Raw genomic sequence first — 13,119 nt, forward strand, 5'->3', positions numbered from 1 at the left:
AAGGAAGGAAGGCGCAAAAGACAGCGCAGCATGAGAGGCAAAGTCTCGAAGGTGTAACCGCAGCCACGCCCCAATTAGGTTCTCCAGACGGTTTACGGCTGTAGCTGGGTTGGTATTTATGATGAGAATGTCCGCACCTGTGGTGACACTCGCCACCGAGCCACCAGCAACCCCTCCTGGAGCAGAGAGCGCGAGAGTGTTTTATGGCGCGCAGATAGCCTCACGCACACCTTCCCGGGCATTAGCTACAGTCAGGTGATATATGACGCGTATATTGCTCTTGGTGAACGGCGAACCGCCGCGAGCCACTCTATCCCTACGCGATCCTATATCCACGTCGTCCCTTATTTCCAGATGCCCGGGCCCTCCCGCCTTGGAAACTTTTCAGGATGGCGAGCGGAGACGCGCGCTGGTCGTTTTGGATTCTGGTCGAGAAGCCGCTCGACTATCTTCCTCCCTTCTTTCTCCCACACACACACACACACACACACACACACACACACACACACACATGTTTAAAACATTCTTATACTCTCTTGCTATTTTTAATACATAATTACTTTTCCAACTATCTTAAGATTGAATTTTCAGAACGTATAATCAAACTTTAAACGGGAAATTAAAAGTAAAAAGTCCCTGTGGGGTGATAGTCTTCATTTGATACCATTAGTTCATTTTGTTTTATATATTAGCTACTTAAAAAAAAAAACGGTTATATATTTAGTATCTCTATAGCGCGAATCAGGATTGTAACGTCGACTTATGCGCGAGCGGCAAAGTGACTTCGCGCATTAAGTATCTGTCTGTCACTGTCAAAGCTGCATCCTACACCACCGCCCTTACACGGCATTTCCGAGGGATGCCACTCGCGGTAGGAACCAATGAGCGTCCCGGATCGAAATTGGCGGCGGCTGCCGCACGGCGAAGCGCGACATCGGTAGCCCCTTCGTCACGTAAAGACGTACAAAACGCGGCTGTACCGCTCACTTAGTCCCAGTCGGAGGCGTTCTCGCGCGATAAACATCGACGTACCTCCCGCTGCTGCATCGAGCGACGTTTAAATGCACGAGAAGACGAGTTCTTGTCGTCGTCCTACGCTTCTTCCGCATGAGAGCGCATCTAATGATCGGAGTAATAGTCGCACCGTGTTCATGTTTTTTACAACAGTCGCGACACGACAAGCATTTAAGGCTGATTATAATAATCAATCTTAATTACTTTTATATAACTTCTACGTATTGTGGTTATATAAGACTTCGAACGATATAGTGACATGAATTACATTTTTTCTAACGTTTTGAGAGATGTTTTGTAAAAGTGTGTAAAATATAGCCACTTTACTGTACAAATAGAAAATTTAATTTTTATGTTGTACAAGTTAGAAAATCACGAGAGAGATTCTGATATTTTTAATATACCATAAACTTTAAGGCAAAGCGGAAAGGAACTCTCGCATTCGCATGAAATGGAATCGATATCTGAAGGAAATTAGCCGGCGCGCTTCGCGTTAGTAGGCGATGAATCACGCGTGCTTCTGTCACGGAGGGTGCCGCGGTGGCTACAAGTTACAATTCGATTTCTCGAAATCGACGAAGGTGGGGCTGCGCGTGGAAGTCTTCGCGCGGCCGAACGCCGGGAGGAGAAGGAAGAAAGCGGTGAAGAAGAGCCTCGAGTTTCTCGGCTCGACTTGGCTCTCCATCCGCTTCCGCGGGGCATCAGCTCGCTATACGAGCTTTAATCGCATTCGAATGCAATGTTGCGGAAAATTTCATTTGAGCGAGGCACGAGGGAGCGAGCGAGCGGGATGGGGTGAGAGGGACCGGGGGGGGGCATGCTCGGGAGAGTGGATCCTGCTGTGACTTTGTCTCGACTTTGCGGACCCCCAGCCGGGTCCTCCACTCGCCGTTCCGCCACGACACATTTGCATATCCACCGCTCGTCCGCAAATGCAATCGTGGCACCGAGCGCGTCACGATGATCGAATCTTTTTACGACGTTGCGAATCGTGGCATTATGATAGCGCGACGCTTGAGCCCGAATGTAATTGATAAGTCATCGGCCATCGAGAGTCGTTCATCGAGAGTATGCCCGGATTTTGCTTTAAGTGCGGGCACGTACTGAAATTAACCGTTATCGATTTACCGAGGGATTTCTCGCTATAAAGGTATACATTTTTCAATCGTTTCGCAGATATTTTGTAATTTATCTTTGCTATTTTAACGCAATATATAATATGTTGAAAGTTACAAATGAATTTTTTTGGTTAATGCGCATTTTCACAGTTCAAAAGGGATTTATCGCTGAAATCTCAGTATTTCTCTTTGAAATATAAATTCTTCAACAACGCGGTCTATCAAAATGATGACTATATATATGCAAGCGCATATCGTTACTGAAGCACTAACGTCGTTTTATCGCTGCTACAAACCGTTGCGTTCGCTTACGGGAAGATTCATCCTTCACACTTTTAAACATGAATCTACGAAGCTCTGGATCTGGACATGACGACAATCCCGGCGACGGGTCGTGAACGGTGAGGAGAAGCGAGAGTGGGTTGGGTCGACATTTACATTTACAACGAGACTGATTGAATCTTGATTGAAAATCCACTTAATTAAGGACGTGCGCCATTATGTTTATTGCCCAGTGAAGCGAGCAAACCGTGCGTGGTCGTCGGCGATTGCAGGGGAGAGTCCCGAATGTTTGGCAAATGCAGGACACGGCCAATCGTCTGTGCTGTACTAAGGATCAATGCGTCGAATAATTCGATCCGGTGATATACATTTCCGTCAGCTGTATCGATTTAAATTAATTTTGTCAAGCAATTAATTATTGTGTGCACTGATTTTTCCAGGACAGCAGGTAGCCTTATACCAAGTAACGATACAGCATTAGCTTCAAGATTTATATAAGCATTCGAAAAGTGATTGTGAGGAAAAGTCTTTTCAAAGAAGTGCTTGTGATATTTTTGTGCAACATTTTTAAAATAGCTCAAATTTTGATATCAAATTTTTCACTTCACACGAGATTATACTGGCCAAAAATACATTTAAGATTTGGAAAAAAAGAATTATTATTGAGATTCTGAATTTCCACCGTTGCTTAATACAGATTCTTAATGACTTGTAAGTGACATTGAATTAAAGTAGTATTAAAAGCAGAATACGAAACATACATCTCTGATTGTGAGAAACATACGTCTCCAATGAATAAAATTGTAGTCGTAAAGAAGATGAATGTTATCGCATCTTTAGGGACAATAATAAAATATCGATTCAATGGTATTGTCCGATACAAAGTGTACGGCTCACCGTTATTTTGCGATCGGCAGATTCGATCGATTTTGCCTTTCTGCAATTTGCAAGATCGCTCCTCATACTCACTCGCTCAGAGTCGCTCGATGCGCTTGGCAAAAAATCGCTCGTTAATTGGGATCAAGACGTAACCCTTTGAGCACGAGGACGTACAGGGACACGGGTACAGTAGTTATACCAGTACCCCACAGGTATCTTAGGTACTCGTACACGTGAGCGACATGTATATACAAATACACGTCAGTGCATACACATACGTACACACGTCCAGCAACTGTGCGCCGCGCGAAATAACAAACGGTGTGCTGCGAGCCTAATTAATTACTTGTCTGCTAATTACTGTAATTATATGTTGCCACACCTTGCCTGAATCCTCTCGATTGTTCTCACCACTTCAACGAGCTCTCAATCTAAGCGGAAAAGATTCTATGACGAGACGGACAGATTTTTTATGCTTTCACGATAATTATATCGAAGTCATATTCGTTGTTACATATCTGGTTGTTTCTCCAATATTATCATTTTCTCTTTCGTTTTCAATTTTCATTCATGCACCTGTAGAAGAAACCTCAGATTTAACGTCGTCGCAGCTTTTCGTCGCAGAGACAGCGATAATTATTGTGCGGCACACCGCCGCGGTGGCACACCTCGGTACGTCCAAATAGACGAGACCGAAACAATGACATCAGTCGGCGGGACCGTTGATAGTCGGTCGGTTTTCGCGGGGTTGACTAAATTGCTTCATCGCACATCGTGGATGACAAGAAATATGACAACAGACTGGGACAGATCATCGAAATAAAAGATCGAGGGCAATCATCCGAACGACAGGTGGAATTTGCAAAAATTTATCGTCTCCAGAATTACGAGAGAGATTCTGTGCGTTCTGATATCTGAGGATCGACGGAAAAGAGCGTTGCGAAGAAACACAACGAGATTTCCTTTCTTAATCACCGATTAATTCTCGCTGACGAATTATAAAGACTCAACCGTACAATCGTTGCGTTTGTGCGTCTATTTTCATCAATCACGAATTCTTTCTTTTTTTATTTTTTCTTTCCGATTGTATTAGGTAAAGCATTCAAGTTACAACAGGTAGACTTTCAACCTGAAAAACGACAACGCGGCGCGCAAGCGAAAGCCGCGTCTCGAAAGTGTAATTTGTCCTCCGTAAAAGTAACCTTATCGCAACGCAGCATACCGCGTCTCTACCTAGAATTGACATTGCCATATGCAAATGATGTTACGTTCTTCCTTAACGCGGAGGTACATGTTTTCTTCAATTTCGTAGATATCCGTCGCGACGCGACGTGTGCGGAACAAACGTGTAATGCGCATCGCATGGCCGTGTGCCACGCGTGTTATGGATGTGTGTATACGGGCGAGTCCTCGAAGACCAGTCCTGGGAGGCAGTGTGGCACGCGGAGTGGTATGCCAGCGGTATTAAACTCTCTTGGTAGCGTGTATGATTGGGCTGGCAGATGTCACTCGTTATGTAAATGTCCGAGTGTTTACGAGGAGACACCTCCGGTAACTAGCACTCCACTCGTGGCTATAATGATGCGCTAGAAATATCTCTCCCTCTTCTTCTTCATTTTCTATTTCGCATTCAGTGGCGAGAGACCCAACTGGAATTCCTCATCAAGACGATCGCTTCAGCAGCCTCGATTCACTCGATGAGAAACACCGGGGACACTTTGGTGTATCTTAATTGGCACACTTTGTCGCTTATTAGTGCGGGATAAGTGATTTAGGAGAGTAAATAATTGTTCGATATTGATTTTCCCCGCTAAATTAGTCGGCGATAACCGTGCCTTTCAATTATGCGCGACAATGTATACACGATACTCGAGAAGACGTTATAATGACTCTCGCTTCTCGTTCTCGTTGGAATATTTCGATTTATAAACCCGCTTTTAAATGTATAGAGATCCTTTTATTTTTGTACTGATGCTTCTTTATGTATTGCGACGAAAGGACCGGTATGAGACCAGTATCATGCGTATTCATTATATCATTAAATGTTTCTTACACGATCCATGAAGTCACTTTCCAGACATTTCTGATGTTATCAATGCAATTTCAAGCTTTCTTATTACATTAGAAGTTAATATATAAATTTGACATTTATGTTACGCCAATGTAATTATATTTTATTTGTATTGGCAAACAGTAAATTGTATCGTAGAATCATGATTTTTGAGTGTCATCAAATTCGGGACAGTATCGGTGTGAATTAGAGATCACAGGTCGATAATTCGATTCGCATAAATCTACGTAATTCGGGAGAACAAGATAAATCACGAATAATATATAATACCGTACAAGAATAGATAGAATAGAAGAGCGAATATTTAAATTAACATTACACGAATCTTATATGTTTCTTCGATCTTTTCACGCGCCACCGAACGCGCTTTAACGGCTAATTTACCGTGGAAGCATTAATAAATCTTACCACGAAATCTCGTTTATCAGGACGAATCTGGCGGTCGGTCACGCCGCTTGTCTCGCTCATAATTAATTAGTATCGGCGCCTAGTCTGTTCTCCGACATTAGCTAATATAAATGAACGGAGGAGAGTTACGCGTGTGTGGGAGGACGCATTTGCCTTCTCTCGGCGAAGTTTGTTAAGTCGCCGAGATACAATCAGTTGATCAACTATATTCCTCTCTTCATTATAATTACGCGAAGTTTTTTTTTTCTTTCGTTGAATTAAAGTCCTCTCTCACTCTCGCTTTCACTCTCGCTCCGATCGCACTCTCAAGGATCATACGTTAATTGCCGCCTGTGCATTCACTCGTAAAACCGGGCGATCTCCAAGCGTGTTGCCTTGTATTCTTCGGTTGCGACGCGGCAAGGTCGTACGTGAACGGTGCGGCTCCTCGTAGTCGTGAGATCGTATCTACATCGTATGACGCAGGCAACGATGATCGCTCCGTAGCAAGAAGGTATATCTTGATCGTCGACGCACAAGGCTGCGTTTTATACCGAATTATCAGATTAGGATAATTTTCTGCCGCGGACCCAAAATTTTCTAATCTTTTCGATGCACTTGTATTACTACAGAATGGATTCGGTATGCATAAACTTTCGAAATTGAACGGTGCTGTGCTGTTTACGCGACGACCAGCGGATAATTTCGGACGAGCTTTAAGCTAACTAAAAACCGATACGTTAAATGAGAGAAATATATGAATATATAAATAACCATTGAAAGAAGAAAATAATTAGCATGAAATTTGCTTGCAAATGCGAAGATAGTTTCGGAAACAAATGCCACGAGCACATAATAAATTAAGCACGGTGCGAGGGGAGTACCGTGGATGGTAGGTAGATGAAAATGAGCTGTGATGCGTTGGAAGGTGCTGAGAGGATACTCTCACGATATTCTCTCACGTAACCCCTGGCAGTAGTATATAAGACCCGAGAACTTCGCGTCTCTAATTGCGTTAGATAGTGGTAGCCTTATTAATAACCCTCGCAGAGAATTTCTCGTGATGCAGCGGCGAAGGGGATTATCCCGTTCCGACGTGCCGCTCCGCTACGATATCCGGGGACTCGCAGAAAACAAGTCCTGGCACCGCGAAGAAGCAGTGCCGGGGGCCGCGTGAGAGCCGAGAGATAGTGGACACGGCATTTCACTTAATGATAACCCGTCCTTCTTCCTCCGTCGCGCCACGAAGATGGAGAGAAAGGATCATGGACACCGCGCCAGGACGAACCGTTCTTTCTTATTCTTGTGCATCTGCGCTTCTCCGCTGCTGCATTATCACCGATTTGATCTCGCCGGCGCCTGAGTCGTGAAGGAACGTATGATTCCTATGTCCATATAAAATCTCGTTACCCGTGCTCATCAAGGGATATACGATTGCAAAAGTTACAATCGGTCATTATCGAGATGGATCGATGTCCAGATCACCTGGGGTCTAAATAAATCAAGATTCTAGAAGTCGATTAAAAATAGATAGCAAATAGAAAGGCTTTCCCTTTCCCACGGTTCGACCAGATAAGTATCTAGTCCGGCATGAAGACCAAGGCGTGTCTTTTCTTTCTTTTTTTCTTTCTATCTCTCTCTCTCGCTCTCTTTCTCTTGCTCTCTCACATCGCTGCCGCTGTAGATCCTTTGCGTCTGGTCGGCAGGAGAACCGACATAACTCGATACTGGAGGAGATTTGCATGCGTGTGTGAAATCGCCGTGGTATCTCGTTACATGCCGTCGTCATTGCGCGCTCGTCGTCGTGATGGTACTTCCAGACGCCATGACGAAACGACGAAGACGACGACGAAGATGACGCGAGCTGGGATAGCGAGTCTCGAAGATCGTCGATGCAACATTGACAAACTAGGTATGCAGATACCTACTGCAAATACATAGGGTGACGGTTGGCGATCAAAAGTCATGTAATGGTATGGGCCATCGTCAAGCGAATAACTATGGTGTGGGCGTAGCTGTACGCGCCGGACGAAGGCGAGAGAGAAAGACCGTACAGCGAGGGAACGAGATCGCACCTTGCCTCCCATCACTCCCCCTGCTCTCCCGATTCTTCTGCACCATGGAACCATTACTTTGTCTCGAACGTGATTCAGGGATATGTCATCGTAAGCGACTGATTTCGTCCCCCCTGCGAGATTATGAAATTTGGTTTGAATTACGGCGACACGCAAGTCTCTTCTATAATTCCTCTTTTCTGATCTCTTCGATCGTTTTTACTTTTTTTATATACAGGTAGTAGTTAAATTTAAGCCTTCTAGAATCTTTTCAGAAATATTTATCAAGTTTCTAAAGTTGCATAATATATTTCATATAATACTTTCTTTTGCATATGTCATTCATAATTTTATATAAGTGCATACATATTGATTTGATTGAATCATCGCTTTGTGCAGTATAACATCTCTGCAATCAGCGAGAATTTAACACATTATGGACGGCTTACAGAAACTCTCTATAAATAAGTGAATATAATTTTTGTAATTCTTCGTCAATATTAAAAGTCAAATTGCCGCGGTCCTGGATCGTTAATACATCGACGTACTGGTAATACGACATCCTAGGCAGACATTATTATGAGCTTGAGGAAACGCGAGACAGAACGGAGGAATTTCTCTCGGAATCGTTAGTATAGGAATAGTAGAGTTAGTATAAGTATCCGGGGGTCCGCATAGCTAAGTGGACACAGTGGCGGAGAACGGAATGGCCGGGATCGACATGATGTCTTCCACATCCCGGCTATCTTGCACGCGGCACTTACCGGACACGGCAGATAATAACACGGAGAAGAAACTAGTCGTTGCACTCCCAAGACCTCCCTCTCGGCTGGCTGGCTGGCTTTCCTCGCGCTCCTCAGGCTCCTCCTCCGGTCTTCTCGCCATACGTATCCTTGGCGCTTCCTGCGTAGAGCGAAATTCCGCACGCTAAGTACGATTAACGCAACGAGGCGCGTGGGGAATGCAAGCAAAACCGTGACACGCGATACGACCGCGTTAGGCGGACCGTTTGACGCATTCGCCGGAGATCCTATGACGGCGCGGGAGCCGTATTAATTGCGCGGAAATTCGGAGCACGCGGCTAGACCCCGATCTGTCGAGTCCGCTCACGTATAATTGATTTCTTACTTATCGTAGGACGCGCAGTGTTCTCTTCACACACAGGCCTTTTGTCTCTGGATGCTTTTCCCGCTTGCACCAGAAAACGATTTTTCTCGTTTGTGAGATATTTTAAGAAAGATCAGGATGACACGACGCGCGAAGAGAAATCCTCGGTATTGTGGGCTTTCGCGGAAAGGATGTTTACTGCTGCGAACGAGAAGAAACGTTCTCTGTTCAGCAGGATCTTCCTCGATTACCGAGAATCATTGATATACTCTCGATCGATCGCGTCTTCGTTTCTTTTTCGATCCAGTGACTAATAACAAATGAATTTTCCAATGAGATAATGCAATTTCCTGGTAAAATTTGCTGTTTATAAGGACATAATTTTTTTTTTAATTTTTTAATTCAAAGTCAAATGCCGACAACAACAACGCAATTTCTGTTTATTTAAATTATGTTATGTAAATGCCACGAGAGTTGCTTGTACCTTGCACATGTGTTATTGGAATCACCGAACGGGAAACCACGAGACTCGGGACGAGAGCATGTTGCATATTTTACATTCTGCTGACGTTCGCGCCGGACACAGTTCGTTCTCTCGTACTCTCGGAGTGTCGGCAAAAAGTATGGCGGTTCCGAGGCGAACGGCGAACGGCAGGACCGGGGGCCCTGTGAGTCGGGTCACAAGTTTTATACTTTTTTTGCACGGAGGCGGCTATAGCTGCGGCTGCGGCGTTGCTCGGTTCGTCCGGTATGCGGACCGGAGCGAACCGAGAGCGGGACATCTTCTGACCCGCGAGTGCCTCGTGCCCTTCTCTCGTCCTTAATTTGCGATTCCACGCATCTTTGGTCAGTGCTCAGAAGTTCTCCGCTCTTGTTTGGATTTTACCGCTTGCTCTTCCAATACGTGCGACGATTATAATACTGTTCTTCTGTTAAAAATAATTTTTAAATAATCTATTGTGATGATTTATGTAAAAATCTGAAGATTCGTTGCGTTGATCCCGACTATATTTTCTAATTCACATTCTTATTTCGTGTAACAATTCGCGATGATATGTCTATTTTAAGACGACAGCAATTACGACTGTTGTCACCGACGATTAACACAAGTTTTAAACAGTTCGAGATAATTTGGATAAGTTGAAACCTGAAATGACGTCTGCATGTCACTTTCACCGAGAGATTAGAACTTGGTAATAAGTGTAATTTGAAGAGGCTGTGTGTTTTCACGTTTCCTCTATTTTCTTACTTCTCTCGTCCGTGTTGTCGAATGGAAAAGCTGCATTCCTCTGCTGTCGAGATTTGTACAAGTATGGTACGAGTGGTTGTGTTATCTTCTTTATTAAACAGATTCTATCGAAAAGTATGATGGATCGTTGGAGACAAGAATTCACGCTTACCGATTTAGTCGGTCTCGACTCGTCCCGTGGGACGTCGAATATTTTATTTAATATAAAACAAAACGTATTCCTCGCATGCTCTGCGTGCCGATGAAGCGACGAGGACATCGGTGCGGCTACATCTTCGCGGCCATTGTGCTTCTCATGCTAGCGGGGCTCCGAACGTAGGTATCTTCGGATTGTCGTGGGTTCTCAACTTGAATTTCTTACATTACAGAAAATTTGATTTTTATTACGATAAATTAATTCTTTCCCACGGAATATTAATACCGTTTTGTTGCAATTAGAGCCAATTGTCTCGTTGTAGTGGAAAGCATTTTTATAATGAGAACAAGATAGAAATATTATCACACACGTACTAATTTAAATATTTAATATCTTTTTGTAGAATAGTCGGGACAAAAATTTAAGCAGCCCGGCATATGCGCCCAACAACTCAAAGTTCCGCGCAATTTGTTCGACAAACTCTCGATTACTTCTGCGTGTGGTTACGTAAGCAAAATATGGTGTTTTGCGTATGTGGTCGCAAAAAATAAATAAAGGAGGAGCAAGTGTAGCAAGCGAACACAACTGTGCATTCGCGTATCCGCATGCGGAGGAATTACGTGCACGCAGGTCTCGAGCGTGTATCGCACCTGCCGCGCGCGAAATGAGCGCGACGTTTGCGATGTCAAAGACCTGTTTTCTTTTCGAGAACCTGACGCCGGACATCCTCGCCGGAACAAACACTGCCTCGGACTCGATCTGCTATGCCCGTTGTGATACATCTCGATTTCGAACAAAGTCGTGTTATCGTCTTACGTTAGCGTAATGTTATAACATATCGCGTTATATATTAACAATATATTAATACTACTTTAACAGCCATAAATGTGAATGTGATTAAATGATGGACACCATCGTATCAATTTTTAATTGACATTTTTTCAAAGATCCACGATCTTTTGGAGAACCCCTGCCAAGCCGGCAGCTCGAGGTGTGCGTGACGCACGGATATGAGACGTACACTGGCGCGACCAGTTCCGAGGACACTGTCGCCGGCAGCAAAAACACTATTGAGTTAATCAACTAATTTATAATTAAAATTCCACGATGGAAGTCGTTCGGGCCAGCCGATTCTCCGCCAGTCACCCGATGCGATCTGCAAGAACCGAATCAGCCGTCTGCTTCGCGTTGTTTCGCGGTAATCGCCGCCAAATTCATAGAACACCAATTAACCGCTCGTCGACACCCTTTCCGTTTCTCTCCTCCGACTCTCAGTCTGTCGACTTTGCGCTCGAAAAAAAGATCGACCTAGTTTCGCGGCTCGTCATCCGGTTCCTCATCTTTGAGCGGAAATGTCGTGTGCGTTTTTGCTCGTCAAACCACCGAAAACAGTAACAGAAGAGAGACAAGATCATTTTTAATAGACGTATTGCCGAATTTACACGTCAGTGTCGCAATTAGTGATAATTACAGTAGTCGAGAAACGAAACGAGATGATTGCAAGTACTGAATTTGCCACTCGTACTCGCGGTTAGTAATTACAACTTATTGTTAGACAGATCTTAATCCCTCTCAGTTTTTATCTCTTTAACACTCAAAATATGAAATTCACGCAAGATGAAAGTTATTAAATAGAGATAAAAAGTTCGAATATGACTTTCACATTTGAGACTTTTTACGTATGATAACGAGTAACAGATATTTATCAGTTACTCCTTTCTCGCGGTGTATAGCATGACGCATCGTTCGTTATTTTTTTTTTAAATGGAAAACGAGTGGGTACCTCGTGCTCGTTTGTTAATAACGGTGGGTTTCACGGTAGGGCAATGACGACGATGTCACGGACGCTACTTATCGAGTCCTTGTCACTTGACACGCTCCGCCGAACACGATGCTTAGATCGCGTTAATTATCTACGCGTGTTTGTCATGTCCGCACCTTTCTGCTTATACAATTTCTGCTGCCACCCATGTAGAGCGAATCTTTATTCTCGCGATTTTCAAGTCGTCAATCCGCCGTACGGCGCGGATAAACGTCTATTTTTAGATCCCTTGACATTCGCGATAACGTCATTAAATCGCATATATTCATTATGCGCTGTAATTTCCGCGAGAATCTTAAATTTTTCCTCACGGTTTAACGCACTCTGCTGACTTAATAACTTAATCGCATTAAAGCTCTACGATTTAAATTATCACCGAGCCTCATCATCTCCATCCATTTCTATTCTTCACATGTCATAATGGATATGAATGTTGAAAATCCGCGGAAATCACATGAAAATTCGGCGAGTCTGCGCAATGCTAATTTTAATACTTCCGAGAACTGTAGCGCGCGCTATCCTCTTACTATTTAATGAAAAAACCGTGCGTCGACATTAATAATTAACTGATATATCAACTTGTCTAATCAATTATTTATTCGCTTTCGAGATGGTTTCTACCAAAATAGTTTCGGTCACTGAAAACAGAAATACAAGTAGCTTTAAACATTTTTTATCGTCAAAAATTTAAGAACATGTAAAGCAAAATTTAAATAAATGGCTTGCTGTTTTCTGTACGGCGTATAAAGATTAGTCGATCGATTTTCGAAAGAGTATATAAAAAATTGAGCTAGCTTAACGAAGCTTAAAAAGGAACGCGCGAAGTTTCGCACTTGTCTTTTTGCGGGAATCTTTTTGTGCGACGTGATCTCGGTTTCAGAGTGCTCTTCATATGCGATTCACTGGACGATCGCGTCTCGATCGATATCGCGCGCATTTTTGCTTGCTCGCGTCTCACGTCGCGGAGGGAGGCATGTCTCGTTGAGCGACAAATTGAGCT

The 13,119-nt window shown here is 43.8% G+C and overlaps 1 long non-coding RNA gene across 1 annotated transcript in view; it reads right to left on the reverse strand.

The window, feature by feature from the left end:
* Positions 1 to 8,174: 8,174 nt before the first annotated feature.
* The window catches only part of LOC139818572 (uncharacterized), a 42,419-nt gene continuing 37,474 nt past the window's right edge, over positions 8,175 to 13,119 (reverse strand). The window contains exon 3 of the long non-coding RNA XR_011733448.1: positions 8,175 to 8,708. This is a non-coding gene — a long non-coding RNA (uncharacterized lncRNA). The remainder of the gene's footprint in view (positions 8,709 to 13,119) is intronic.

This window comes from Temnothorax longispinosus, chromosome 9 (assembly GCF_030848805.1).
Source record: "Temnothorax longispinosus isolate EJ_2023e chromosome 9, Tlon_JGU_v1, whole genome shotgun sequence".
NCBI classification, from domain to species: domain Eukaryota; kingdom Metazoa; phylum Arthropoda; class Insecta; order Hymenoptera; family Formicidae; genus Temnothorax; species Temnothorax longispinosus.